The sequence below is a fragment of the Phyllobates terribilis genome, unplaced genomic scaffold (assembly GCF_046119375.1).
Source record: "Phyllobates terribilis strain yellow unplaced genomic scaffold, ASM4611937v1 Scaffold_3__8_contigs__length_932513732, whole genome shotgun sequence".
Taxonomy (NCBI): Eukaryota; Metazoa; Chordata; class Amphibia; order Anura; family Dendrobatidae; genus Phyllobates; species Phyllobates terribilis.
In genome coordinates, this window is record NW_027362763.1 from 714,056,329 (window position 1) to 714,071,041 (window position 14,713).

Here is a 14,713-nt window from a genome sequence, read left to right on the forward strand (position 1 = left end):
AGGAGAAATTGCCGTCCGCACAGCAGGAGAACAGCTGACGTTACTGAACCCCAATAACACGGCAGCAAGTGTTGACTGTGCAGACGGCACTTCCGAGCGCCAACTGGCGGTGCTGGAGCCCAGGGATAAGAATGAAAACAGAGGAGCCAGAGGTGTAATTCGAGCAACTTTAAAATGTGTAGTACAGTGGATTTGGATAAAGCAGGAGAAATTGCCGTCCGCACAGCAGGAGAACAGCTGACGTTACTGAACCCCAATAACACGGCAGCAAGTGTTGACTGTGCAGACGGCACTTCCGTGCGCCAACTGGCGGTGTTGGAGCTCAGGGATAATACTGAAAACAGAGGAGCCAGAGGTGTAATTGGAGCAACTTTAAAATCTGTAGTAGTGAGAATGTGGACAGAGCAGGAGAAATTGCCGTCCGCACAGCAGGGGAACAGCTGACGTTACTGAACCCCAATAACATGGTAGCAAGTGTTGACTGTGCAGACAGCACTTCCGAGCGCCAACTGGCGGTGCTGGAGCCCAGGGATAAGAATGAAAACAGAGGAGCCAGAGGTGTAATTCGAGCAACTTTAAAATCTGTAGTAGTGAGAATGTGGACAGAGCAGGAGAAATTGCCGTCCGCACAGCAGGGGAACAGCTGACGTTACTGAACCCCAATAACACGGCAGCAAGTGTTGACTGTGCAGACAGCACTTCCGAGCGCCAACTGGCGGTGTTGGAGCCCAGGGTAAATACTAAAAACGGAGGAGCCAGAGGTGTAATTGGAGCAAGTTTTAAATAAGTAGCACAGTGAATATGGACAGAGCAGGAGAAATTGCCGTGAACACAGCAGGGGAACAGCTGACGTTACTGAACCCCAATAACATGGTAGCAAGTGTTGACTGTGCAGACGGCACTTCCGAGCGCCAACTGGCGGTGCTGGAGCCCAGGGATAAGAATGAAAACAGAGGAGCCAGAGGTGTAATTCGAGCAACTTTAAAATGTGTAGTACAGTGGATGTGGACAAAGCAGGAGAAATTGCCGTCCGCACAGCAGGGGAACAGCTGACGTTACTGAACCCCAATAACACGGCAGCAAGTGTTGACTGTGCAGACAGCACTTCCGAGCGCCAACTGGCGGTGTTGGAGCCCAGGGTAAATACTAAAAACGGAGGAGCCAGAGGTGTAATTGGAGCAAGTTTTAAATAAGTAGCACAGTGAATATGGACAGAGCAGGAGAAATTGCCGTGAACACAGCAGGGGAACAGCTGACGTTACTGAACCCCAATAACATGGTAGCAAGTGTTGACTGTGCAGACGGCACTTCCGAGCGCCAACTGGCGGTGCTGGAGCCCAGGGATAAGAATGAAAACAGAGGAGCCAGAGGTGTAATTCGAGCAACTTTAAAATGTGTAGTACAGTGGATGTGGACAAAGCAGGAGAAATTGCCGTCCGCACAGCAGGAGAACAGCTGACGTTACTGAACCCCAATAACACGGCAGCAAGTGTTGACTGTGCAGACGGCACTTCCGAGCGCCAACTGGCGGTGCTGGAGCCCAGGGATAAGAATGAAAACAGAGGAGCCAGAGGTGTAATTCGAGCAACTTTAAAATGTGTAGTACAGTGGATTTGGACAAAGCAGGAGAAATTGCCGTCCGCACAGCAGGAGAACAGCTGACGTTACTGAACCCCAATAACACGGCAGCAAGTGTTGACTGTGCAGACGGCACTTCCGTGCGCCAACTGGCGGTGTTGGAGCTCAGGGATAATACTGAAAACAGAGGAGCCAGAGGTGTAATTGGAGCAACTTTAAAATCTGTAGTAGTGAGAATGTGGACAGAGCAGGAGAAATTGCCGTCCGCACAGCAGGGGAACAGCTGACGTTACTGAACCCCAATAACATGGTAGCAAGTGTTGACTGTGCAGACAGCACTTCCGAGCGCCAACTGGCGGTGCTGGAGCCCAGGGATAAGAATGAAAACAGAGGAGCCAGAGGAGTAATTGGAGCAACTTTAAAATGTGTAGTACAGTGGATGTGGACAAATCAGGAGAAATTGCCGTCCGCACAGCAGGAGAACAGCTGACGTTACTGAACCCCAATAACACGGCAGCAAGTGTTGACTGTGCAGACGGCACTTCCGAGCGCCAACTGGCGGTGTTGGAGCTCAGGGATTACAGTTCAGGTGGTAGAAACATGAACAGAACAGGAGACCTGGATACTGTTGCCAACCAATTATTTATTCTGGAAGAGGACTGGCAAATTCATGAGAGATCCAGGCCTTGTTCATTTTGAGAAAAGTAAGCCGGTCAACGTTATCGGAGGATAGTCGCATGCGACGGTCTGTTAGTACACCACCTGCGGCACTAAAGACGCGTTCCGATAATACACTAGCAGCAGGGCAAGCTAGCACCTCCAGTGCATACTGACTAAGCTCTGGCCATGTATCCAGCTTACAGACCCAAAACTTGAAGGGAGAAGAGCCGTCTGGGAGTACACTAAGAGGGCAAGACATGTAGTCTGTCACCATCTGACGGAAACGTTGCCTCCTGCTGACTGGAGCTGTCTGTGATGGTGTAGACATTTGTGGCGGCGGGGACACAAAACTTTGCCACATTTCGGCCATACTGGTCTTGCCTTGTGCTGAGGCGCTGCTTCTGCTCCCTCTTTGTGCAGAGCTTCCTCCACTGCCTCGACGCAATGAGCTGCTTTGTAAAGCACTAGCAGCACTGCTCTCGGTTGGAATGGAGAACATGATGGAATGCACCAGTGCGTCTTGGTACTCCCGCATTTTACGCTCCCGGTTCAATGGTGTTATGAGGCTTTGTAAGTTGTCCCGGTAGCGAGGATCTAGGAGGGTGGACACCCAATAATCAGCCGTGTTGAGAATGTGGGCGATGCGGCGGTCGTTTCTGAGGCACTGCAGCATGAAATCAACCATGTGCTGCAGACTGCCAACTGGCCAAGAAACGCTGTCCCCTGCTTGAGGCGTGATCTCTGCCTGCTCTGCATCACCCCACCCTCGCTCTAGATACTGACTACTAGAGCATTGTGTACCTCCCTCCTCTGGACAGATGTCTTCCTCATCCATTGACTCCTCCTCATCCTCCTCACAAAGTGTCCCCTGCCTAGGCCTTTGTGAGGAACCACGTTGCGCAGACTGTAGAGAAGCAGATGGCATTTGTGACTCCTCATCCTCCACCTCTTCCAAAACCTCGTCCCTTAGTGCTTGCAGTGTTTTTTCAAGCAGGCAGATAAGGGGGATAGTCATGCTGACTAGTGCATCATCTGCACTCGCCATCCGCGTGGAATAATCGAAGGCACGCAAAACGTGGCAAATGTCCTTCATAGAGGCCCACTCAGTGGTGGTGAAGTGTGAACGGCACGCACTGCGACTTGTTTGCGCCTGCTGCAGCTGGTACTCCATTACTGCTGCCTGCTGCTCACACAACCTCTCCAACATATGTAACGTTGAATTCCACCTGGTGGGTAGGTCACATATGATGCGATGTTCCGGAAGACATAATCGGCGCTGCAGAGCTGCAATGCGTGATCTTGCATTGCTGGAACGCCGCAAGTGAGCGCACTCTATGCGGACCTTGTGAAGCAGTGCATCAAGATCCGGATAGTCCCTCAAAAAACTCTGCACGACCAAGTTGAGCACATGTGCCAGACATGGGATGTGAGTGAGGTTGCCTAGGCCCAGAGCTGCCACCAGATTTCGGCCATTGTCACACACTACCATGCCTGGCTGGAGATTCGCTGGCACAAACCACACGTCACTCTGCTGCTTGATGGCATTCCAGAGCTCCTGCGCTGTGTGGCTTCGATTCCCCAAAGAAATTAATTTTAATACGGCCTGTTGACGTTTGGCCACGGCTGTGCTCATATCGGTCATCATAACAGGTAACCGTTCACGGGTCGATGTGGAGGTAGACCGTGACGGCTCCTGCAGCGCTGATTCAGAGGAACTGGAGTATGAGGAGGAGTCAATGTGTACAGACTGGATTCCTGCAATCCTTGGAGTTGGCAGAACACGTACAGCGCCACTCTCAAGATCTGTACCCGGCTCCACAACATTTACCCAATGGGCAGTGAGGGAAAGGTATCGTCCCTGTCCATGCTTACTGGTCCACGCATCAGTGGTCAGGTGGACCTTGCTACTGACGGCGTTTTGTAGCGCATGTTTAATTTTTCCCTCCACATGATGTTGCAGGGCAGGGACGGCTTGCCTGCTGAAATAAAAGCGGCTGGGCACGTTGTATTGTGGGACTGCCAATGCCATAAAGTTACGGAATGTGTCAGTCTCCACCAGCCTGAATGATAGCATTTCAAGGGCCAGTAGTTTAGCAATGCCAGCATTCAGAGCCTGTGCTCGGGGGTGGTTTGCCGAGTATGGGCGCCTTTTCTCCCATGCCTGTGCTAACGATGGCTGTAGACTGGCCTGGGAGTGTGAGGATGACTGGGAAAGTGGTGCTGTGGGTGGAATTACACTGTGTCTCTGTACAACAGTGCCAGAGATTCTTCCATGGCGATCCTGTGAGGAAGCCGAACCAGCTGTGTGTGAGCTGGAGGAAGAGGCTACAACACGAGCTGAAGAGGTGGTAGGTGGCGCTGTAGGTTGGCCTAGGTCTTCAGTGTGTTTGTGTAACTCCACCACGTGCTTGGTCCGCACATGTTTCCACATATTTGTGGTATTGAGGTTGCTGACACTTTTCCCTCTTTTCACCTTCTGATTACACAGCTTGCATTTGACAAAGCAAATGTCATCTGCAACTGTGTCAAAAAAGGACCAGGCACTGCAAGTCTTGGGAGCGCCCGCTTTGGATTTTGGAAGAGCCATGCTCCTAATGGGTGCCGAAGTGGAGGCTACAGGCAACCAAGTCTGCCCCCTCCCTCTCCCTCCTTTTTGGGCCGTTCGGGGAATCTCTTCCTCAGAGCTGCTCCCACCACCTTCCTGTCCCTCACGCCATGATGGGTCAAGGACCTCATCATCTACACCACCCTCTTCAAACAACTGCTTCTCCTGGGTAGTCTCGACAGCACAGTACGCACCAGAAAGTGGCACCTGAGTCTCATCATCAGATGCGTACTGAGGTGTGCTGCTGACCATAGGCACTGGCCCACCCGCCTCTTCAGATTCAGAGAGACAAAACGGTTGCGCATCACTGCATACTACCTCTTCTTCAAATTCTCGAATTCTGCTTGGCTGGCCCCCTCTTTCCAAGCCAAGAGATTCAGAGAACAGAAGTAGAGATGGCTCCTGTCCAGGGCTCTCTGACTGCCTGGGCAATTTGGCAGGTGGTGAAGAGACAGATGGGTGCTCTTCAGTGCTCAGGACCTGAGAGGATCTGGAACTAATTGAAGTCGATGCGTTAGCTGCCATCCATCCGACAACGGCTTCAATTTGGTCCTCGCGCAGCAGTGGGGTACGGCTAGCTCCTACAAAGCTGCGCATAAAGGACTGTTCCCTGGTAAAACTGGGGGATGCTGAGTCACTGGTGCCCGCAGCAGGCACAGAATCCCCACGTCCTCTCCCTGCAGGCACAGAATCCTCACGTCCTCTCCCTGCAGAAACTCCACGCCCACGCCCACGACCACGACCACATGCCTTACTCCCTGCCTTCTTCATCTTGGTAGACTGATAAAGATAGGCAGAAAAGTACTAAGGGCTTAGTGTGCTTATTCCTGAACAGCTGCTAACAGGTATAAGAAACACTAATTTTATAAAGTGTGGACTAGACTTTAATATGAGCTAATGTGGCCTACACAACTGTAAAGTGGAGTGTTTGGTGAACTTTATTTAGGTTTTTTTTGTCACAAAAAGACACTGGATGTGCCTAAAGATGTAATAACGATAGTATCACAAACTTTTTGTAGCTATTACAATGTAGGAAGGTAACCTACAATGCAATAGATGAGGCTGCAAAAAATAGGCTAATACTAATCTGGCTGGGGCTGCAGGGCCCAATGCTGCAGAAAGGCTCCTCTATCTACTCCTATATAGTGTGTTTGGAATCAATTTAGCTGAATATGGATGGAACCACCACACTAATAGGAGATATCAGGAAAAATTATGAATTGGCAATAAAGGACAATGTATGAGGCAGTGACACACACTGAGTGCACTACAACCAGACGGGGTTGAAGCACACACTACAGGGTGAGCTGCACTCACACACCAGACCTTGCAGACAGCGGTGAACAGTACAGATGCAGAGCACTGTGCACTAGTGCTGCAAGACGGAAAAAAAATTCTCTATCTACTCCTATATAGTGTGTTTGGAACCAATTTAGCTGAATACAGATGGAACCACCACACTAATAGGAGATATCAGGAAAAATTATGAATTGGCAATAAAGGACAATGTATGAGGCAGTGACACACACTGAGTGCACTACAACCAGACGGGGTTGAAGCACACACTACAGGGTGAGCTGCACTCACACACCAGACCTTGCAGACAGCGGTGAACAGTACAGATGCAGAGCACTGTGAACTAGTGCTGCAAGACGGAAAAAAATTTCTCTATCTACTCCTATATAGTGTGTTTGGAACCAATTTAGCTGAATACAGATGGAACCACCACACTAATAGGAGATATCAGGAAAAATTATGAATTGGCAATAAAGGACAATGTATGAGGCAGTGACACACACTGAGTGCACTACAACCAGACGGGGTTGAAGCACACACTACAGGGTGAGCTGCACTCACACACCAGACCTTGCAGACAGCGGTGAACAGTACAGATGCAGAGCACTGTGCACTAGTGCTGCAAGACGGAAAAAAATTTCTCTATCTACTCCTATATAGTGTGTTTGGAACCAATTTAGCTGAATACAGATGGAACCACCACACTAATAGGAGATATCAGGAAAAATTATGAATTGGCAAAAAAGGACAATGTATGAGGCAGTGACACACACTGAGTGCACTACAACCAGACTTGGCTGAAGCACACACTACAGGGTGAGCTGCACTCACACACACAGACCTTGCAGATAGCGGTGAACAGCACAGGGAACTGTGCACTAGCACTGCAAGGCACAGTGATTTAGAAAGTAGCTTGGGTAAAGCAGTATAGAGCAAATAGGTAGCTAAAACTGTCCCTCAGAACAACAGCGTCCTATCCCTAACTGAATTCACAGCAGAGTGAGCTCAAAATGGCGGCGGTGGCTTTTATAGTGCATCATGACATCATTTCAGCAGCCAATCACAGCCATGCCATTAGTTAAGATGCCTACATGCCTAACAGGATGTGCCCACACTTCTTAGGATCCTCATTGGCTGAATAAAATGAAAATGTCTCATTGCATTATGGGAACTTCCGATTCCGGTATACGATATTGCAAAAGTATCGGAATTAAGTATCGGAATTCCGATACCGCGAATATCGGCCGATACCCGATATTTCAGTATCGGAATGCTCAACACTACTTGTCACTCTTCCACCTTGCATGTTCCTCAGTCATTAATTATTTCTGCATCATGCTTAGCCGAGAGTGAAAATCAAATTATTCCACCTTAGTGTCTGAAATAAAAGTCAAAATGAAGAAGCCACAAGATGTAACTAAAATTCCGTACCGGCCATCATTGACCCGTAACATGCCGTCCCGGCCATCACTGACCCGTAATATTCCGCCCCGGCCATCATTGACCCATAATATGCCACCCCGGCCATCACTGACCCGTAATATTCCGCCCCGGCCATCATTGACCCGTAATATGCCACCCCGGCCATCATTGACCCGTAATATGCCAGCACTGGTGTGTATTCAGTTATGTGCTGAAAAGTCTAAAAATTAAAAATGTAATATTAATAGAGGCAGCATGATCGAATATGGAGAGCGTCCGTATAACGACATGGTGAAAGGATCTATTCACAAGTTGTATCGGGATGGGACACTGGCAGTCCACCACAAATCCTTGTACCTAAATGTTATTTTGTGGCGCCTCCCCAGGGGTTGGATGATGTAATATCCACAATATGTTTTTTTTTTTGTTTAATCTGTGAAGCTACATTCCCACAATGTTTTTTATGTTGCACATTTTCTGCATCCATTAAATAAAATGTTACTTTTTTTTTTTTTTTTTTTAAACTCACCAAAAACTCATCGGGGGAACATAGCCTTAGTCTATCTCTGTGTTAAAGGGAATATGTCAGCAGGTTTTTGCTAAGTAATCAGAGTAGCATGATGTAGGGGCTGAAAGCCTGATTCCAGCGATGTGTCACTTACTAGGTTGTGTTTTGCTGTTTTAATAAAAATCTGTGTTTTATCAGCAGGAGATGATCACTATAGGACCTGCTGTCTCGTGCCTCCTAGTCCAGCCCCGACCGCAGCACCGATTGGTGTACATTGTATATTAAGAAAAAAACTGCCAATCAGTGCTGGGGGCTGGGTTATACACAGCTCAGTACTCCGAGCTCTGCAGCAGAGAAAACTGATTCTATCAGAACTGCTGCACCCAGTAATCTAAGTGACATCGCTGAAATCAGGGTCTCTGCCCCTACATCATGCTGCTGTCAGATTATATAGCAAAAACTGCTGAAAGATTCCTTTAAAATACTTTCTACTGTTATAAATGTGAATAACCAAAGTTACATCAGGTCTGCAGTAGTGTCAGAAGCAATTGTACCTGCAAGTGGAGCTTGCTGTAATTTGCACAAATATATACTATTGCTACCTTTTCCTTTTAAAGGGATTGTAAACTATGGGTGCTCCCTTTTAGGCCTTCTGCAGACCGCCGGGGGGAACCGCATGAAAAATGCTCGAGTTTCCCATAGACTTACATTGGGCTCCTTGCTTGGGTCGAGCACCGGAATATTCCAATATGCTCGACCCGAGTAACGACCACCCAAGCATTTTAGTGCTCACCCATCACTAGAGAGTACTGTCTTCCTGATGTATCTAACCTGAGCAGGTTAAAGGTCTGTTACCCGTTCTGAGATTTTGGTCGATTCCTACAGGGCTATTGTTAAGGCTTTGAATTGTTCTTTCAATTCCTGTAGTTCAGTGTGTGGACGGAGATTCCCGCTTTTGGTGATTGGTGCCGTCCCTCCATCCTCCAACTTTAACCTGGTTAGAAACTGTGTTAGCTCCTGGAAGAACGTCGTCATGACGTCTTCAGCTTCTTTCTCCCCCAGCTCATCCATTTTTGCTTTAATGGCAGCTAACAGTTGCCTGCGGTTGTGTTCTTTAGAAATCTGTTCTTCTGACATCTTTATATGTTCTGCTACTGTTCTCAATTCTTCACAGGTTAACTGAAGAAATAGTTCACTAATTCTGTCCATTTGTATTTCCACATCCATTGCTGCTAGTGAGTTTTCTTTAGGGCTAGTCCCTTTTAACTGGTGTAGCAGAGTTGAGTTGAGGTGCTGTGCTGCTGTGTTTTTCCAGACACTTTTTCTCTTCTCCCTCTACATGCTAATTCCCGCTTAGGACTCCCTGTATGGGCCACCAATGTTACACGCAAGCTGCTAGGTACAGATAGAGCGAGATGGGTTTCATGAATTCATTGGAATCCTGGGGGAACCGTTACTCAGGGCGACCATAGGCTGCAGCTTCTCTCAGGCACACAATAGATTCAATTGCTGACCAGACACATCTGACAAGAGTCTTTTTCAACAGTTTAACAGTGGAATTTAATCTGAAGCACGGCCAGTGCAATTCAGGGATATTACAGCAAAATCTTCATTACAGTGCAGTCTACTAAAGCAGGCAAAGTAACGTCAGTCTGTTCAGTAGCATAATTCAGCACAGATTAGCAGCACACTTCTATGCATACACAACCACAGGCTTTTCCTTCACATGGACTCAATAGTACACAGCATTCTTTATCCTGCATGGAGATGGAGGTGGGGAGGGTTTGATGAGGGAGATGATCCCTATGACACGATTTCTTCCAGTCCTTTTCTTTCTGCCAATAATACTCTGCACTGTTAGCTCAGGGAGTCTATCTGACCTGTGTTTAGCTTCCCTCCTGACATGAATTCTGTTCCCTTGCCTTCTGTGAGATACAGATCACACACCACCTTTCTCTTTGGCTCCAGCCAGGCAGTAAACAACTTCCCCACAATCCCCCTGGGGCTCTGCTAAACACTTTTGTCTCCTGTGACTGTGTTAACCCCTCTAGTTGCTGGATGCTTCTGGAGCACAACACTTCTTGACTCCTGTGCTTGTGTTACTTCTAATAGTTGCTGGATGCTTTTGAAGCAACAGCACTACTTCTGTATGTCGTCACATATACGGTTTTCATGTATATTTGCATACCTGGCTCTGCTTCAACTGGTGCTTCCTGCAATACTTGTCTGTCTGTCATCCTACACACCCCATTGTCCTAGTCTTTGTTGATATACATGTTGTCTGGCAAGACCCACTCTTGTGCACCATCACCTCTGGTGTTTGCTGCTCACCCTAACCTGCAGCTTAGAGAATTCACTTTACCAGGAGAGCACCAAACAGATTTTAGGGGCAAATAATGACAACAGAACTTCATGCAAAATTAACTTAAAAATCATTTAATGATGAAATACCCCTTAATTTTCAAATACTTTATTTGGAACCAAGACTGAGGTTGAGGAACTCAGTCTTGGAGGAGAGGGATTCACATGTTAACCCAGTGTACATGCTACCGGATTGGTAATTAGGGTCGACAACAAGGGCAAAACTCAAGAAACGACTATGGCTAATGCATTCCTGACAGTTGCTCACACAAAAGAGGGGTTGATGGAAGAAGGCTGATCAGTCCTATGTGACAATGTGTCTACAATAGATCAAGTATGGCGGATTCCATTTATTGCTCATCATTGATTCAATTCCCTTGAGTCACAACTCTCCCTTTCTGTTGTTCTTCTTAGTGCCATTTGTTCCTTCCACACACTAAACTACTCTCTGTCCCATCCCTCCACCTTCTTCTTTTGCCCATCCCCTTGGCTGCAATATTCCATGCTTAATAAGGCTTCTAATCAGCCCTTGTTTCTTGTCTCCGCTGGTTGCTGTATACAAGACCTGCAAGGGTCTTACCCTGCATTTTTCCTAATTTACAGTGATAAGACCATCAATCTGATACCAGTAAGCATATAAAATGGTTGCTTCCACAAACTTTGCATAAATCAGTAATACCAAAGAAATGTTGTCATATAACTTATGAAAGAAATCAGCTATTTCTCCACTTATGAGCCACTTCTTCCCTTTCCTCCTGCCTCCTGAACCTCTCATAGCATATCCACAATGAAAAACAGCTCAAATTAATCATGATAAACTGCCAACTCTCAGTGGCATCAGGTAACAGTTCTTAGGAAACTCTATGGAGAGAGGAGGGGATTGAAAGAGTGTGAAACCAGTTTTGACACCTTTTTTTGTGCTGTAGCTTCAAGCAACTATTTCAAGAGGACCTGTCACCAGGGGAAAGTTGCCGTTTAGAGATATGGGCCTTATTTGTTAGTGCAAATTTTTATGGTCTTTCCAAGGGGCTGTGGCTCACAGGGTAATTATAAAGTGCAACCTAATGATACACCCCAGAAAATTACTTGAGCTACAACCACTTGGAAAGACCATAAAAATTTGCTCCAAATAAAAATGCCAATATTTCCATATTTGTGGAACCATAGGGTGGAAGAAGCAGTGTGTTTCAGGTGTGCATTAAAATACATCCACAGGTGTTTCTCTAATTAACTCAGATGTTGCCAAAAAAACTATCAGAAGCTTCCAAACACATGACATTATCATATGGGCAGTCCAGAATTGTTTAAAGACATAGTAATCTTAGTGTGTTTAAACTTTTGACTTTGCAGTAAGTAATAAAAATGCCTTAAAACATTCTCTTTCTCTCATTATTCTGGCATTTGGCAAATATTAAAAATTATGGTAATCCTAATTGACCTAAAATGGGAAAGGTTTATTCTGATTTCATGTCAGATATTGATAAAAACATGCATATGTGTCTTTTTATATTGTGTATGTAAACTTCTGGTTTCAACTGTATATGTTTACAGTACAGAACAAAAGTTTGGACACACCTTCTCATTTAAAGATTTTTCTGTATTTTCATGACTATGAAAATTGTACATTCACACTGAAGGCATCAAAGCTATGAATAAACACATGTGGAATTATATACTTAACAAAAAAGTGTGAAACAACTGAAAATATGTCTTATATTCTAGGTTCTTCAAAGTAGCCACCTTTTGCTTTGATGACTGCTTTGCACACTCTTGGCATTCTCTTGATGAGCTTCAAGAGGTAGTACTGTAAATATATTTATATATGTTTATTATATCTGTAGCTTGATTGCCATAAAAGTAGGGTGAACCAAACACATTTCCTGCACAGGAGCCAAAGCTGTCAGTGTCCGCTCATACCGTATACAGGAGACTTTCTGGGACCTCATACTGTAAACAGGGGTGTGTGAGAGTGCTCATATTGTATATAGAGAGGCTATGTGGGGGCTCATACTATATATAGAGGGGCTATGTGAGGGCTGATACTGTTTACAGGAGGTTATGTGAAGGCTCAGAATGTATATAGGAGGCTATGTGGGGGCTCAAACTGTATATAGAGGCTATATGGGAGCTCATACTGTTTATAGGAGGCTATGTAAGGACTCATATTGTATATAGGAGGCTATGTGGGGGCTCAAACTATATATAGAGGCTATATGGGAGCTCATACTGTTTAGAGGAAGCTATGTAAGGACTCATATTGTATATAGGAGGCTATGTAGTGGCTCATAGTGTATATAGAGAGGCTATGTGGGGGCTCATACTTTATATAGGGGACTGTATGTGGGCTCAAATGGCATATAGGGGGCTCTTTGCGGACTCATATGGTATGTAGGAGGATGTTAGCATACTTAATTATGCTGAATATTACTTGATACAATTATTTTATATTAATACTAAATGTAATTAATATGTTAATATCAATATTGTACAGAATTATTTTCAGCCAGTTTGTTCAGCCCTCCAAAACAGTCCCGGTCACTCATGTGGCCCCTCGGGAAAATTTATTACCCATCCCAGGTTTAGATCAAAGCATATTCATTTGTTTGAATGGCCCAGTCAAAGTCCAGACCTAAATCTCATTGAGAATCTGTGGCAAGACTTGGAAGTTGCCGTTCACCAACGTCTCCATCCAATCTCACTGAGCGAGAGCGAGTATGCAAAGAAGAAGGGGCAAAAATGTCACTTCTAGATGTGGAAAGCTGCAGCGAAAGGTGGTCCTACAAAGTATTAACTCGGGTGGGGCTGAAAACACCTGTACGTCATGTCTGTAATTTTCAGCTTCATATTTCCATAATTGAATATTCAAATGGCATGATTTTTTACATTTTTAATATTAGATCCTAAAAAAGAGAATATTTTAATTTAATTGGCTTCTTAAACTTCCACAATGAATATTATCAATACAGTATTCCTGTGGTGCCACATATACATGAGATTTTGCAGAATTTTTCCAATTCCTATTGGCTGTAGTGAACGATGAGCTCATAACCAGGTTCCCATGAAACGGCTGATGACATCACAGAGATTAGAATGTTAGGATCATGAGTGTTCCATAACAGACATTAATCTGGTGAAGAGAATCTGTGAAGACATCCTCAGGAACTTCTGCAAGTAACACCATGGACATTACCGCAAATAGTCTGAGTACTTGTGATAATCAAAAAGTTATCATCACTGACAGCTCGCGTCTATTAAAGGAGAATGCTGAATTGCGCAGACGGATGGGGTTAATGCAGGAGAACGTGGAACTTCGCATGATTTTAAAAAAACATGAGAAAACAGCACAAACCATGACTCCTGCACAACAACAAAAAGACCACCACAAGACTGGTAAGGCTGGGTTTAAGACTGGGTAAGAGTAAGACTGGGTTTACACATATGGATTTCCCCTAAATCAAAAATTGCAATGTAATGTTTGACGTTTTCTAAAAGAATTGGTGTAATCTCAGTGGTGCAGCCACACATTGACAGGAAGGTATATATTCATTGCATGTGTTCCTATATAAGTACACATCACTGGTAAAATTACACTATAGATTGGCTCATAAAATCAACCTGTGATCAGAAATAAATCAGAATGATGGAAATTAAAATGTGGGAGAACTTTCTTAATAAAACTGTCAAGAATTCTCCATGAAATCAGGTTTTGTAGGCCTACTATTAGTATTATAGATGACTTTTTTTTGCATATTCTAGACAGGAAACAACCGCATGAATTCAACTATGAATGCAAGTGATTTTTCCTACACCAGTATTTTCTTAATATGCGGTATTCCGATTATTACATTAGATGTACATCTATGTCTGTTTACTAGTATCCTTTCTCACGATGCCCTCAAAGCCATGGAGCTAGAAGTTATAGCCTTCATAATGCAGACATTCATAAAGAAACCTCTCGAGTTTAGAGAAATCTTAGTAATTTAGGATTTATGGAACAGACCATGCACCATTTTTAATATTTTGTGGCAGAGGAACTTTTAGGAAGGGACCTAGCTCTGGCTCTCAGTGGTATGCAATCACAGTGTAGTCTATATAGAGTAGAGATATGCCTCGTAACCAGTGGTCCAGGTATGCACCTTTCATGAGGCCAGGTGAGACCCTTCCCTCTGGAGGCAACCTTTTATGCATATAGGATTTGGACATTGATATATGGAAAACATTTTATTTGACTATTCCAGATATCATAGACAGAAAACAAAAGTCAGGCTCCTACTCACAGCTAG

General features: G+C 45.2%; 1 long non-coding RNA gene across 1 annotated transcript in view; it reads left to right on the forward strand.

Moving 5' to 3' along the window:
- Nucleotides 1-14,713, forward strand: part of LOC141257468 (uncharacterized) — a 202,444-nt gene extending 187,731 nt beyond the window's left edge. The window contains exon 3 of the long non-coding RNA XR_012318071.1: nt 14,669-14,713. This is a non-coding gene — a long non-coding RNA (uncharacterized lncRNA). The remainder of the gene's footprint in view (nt 1-14,668) is intronic.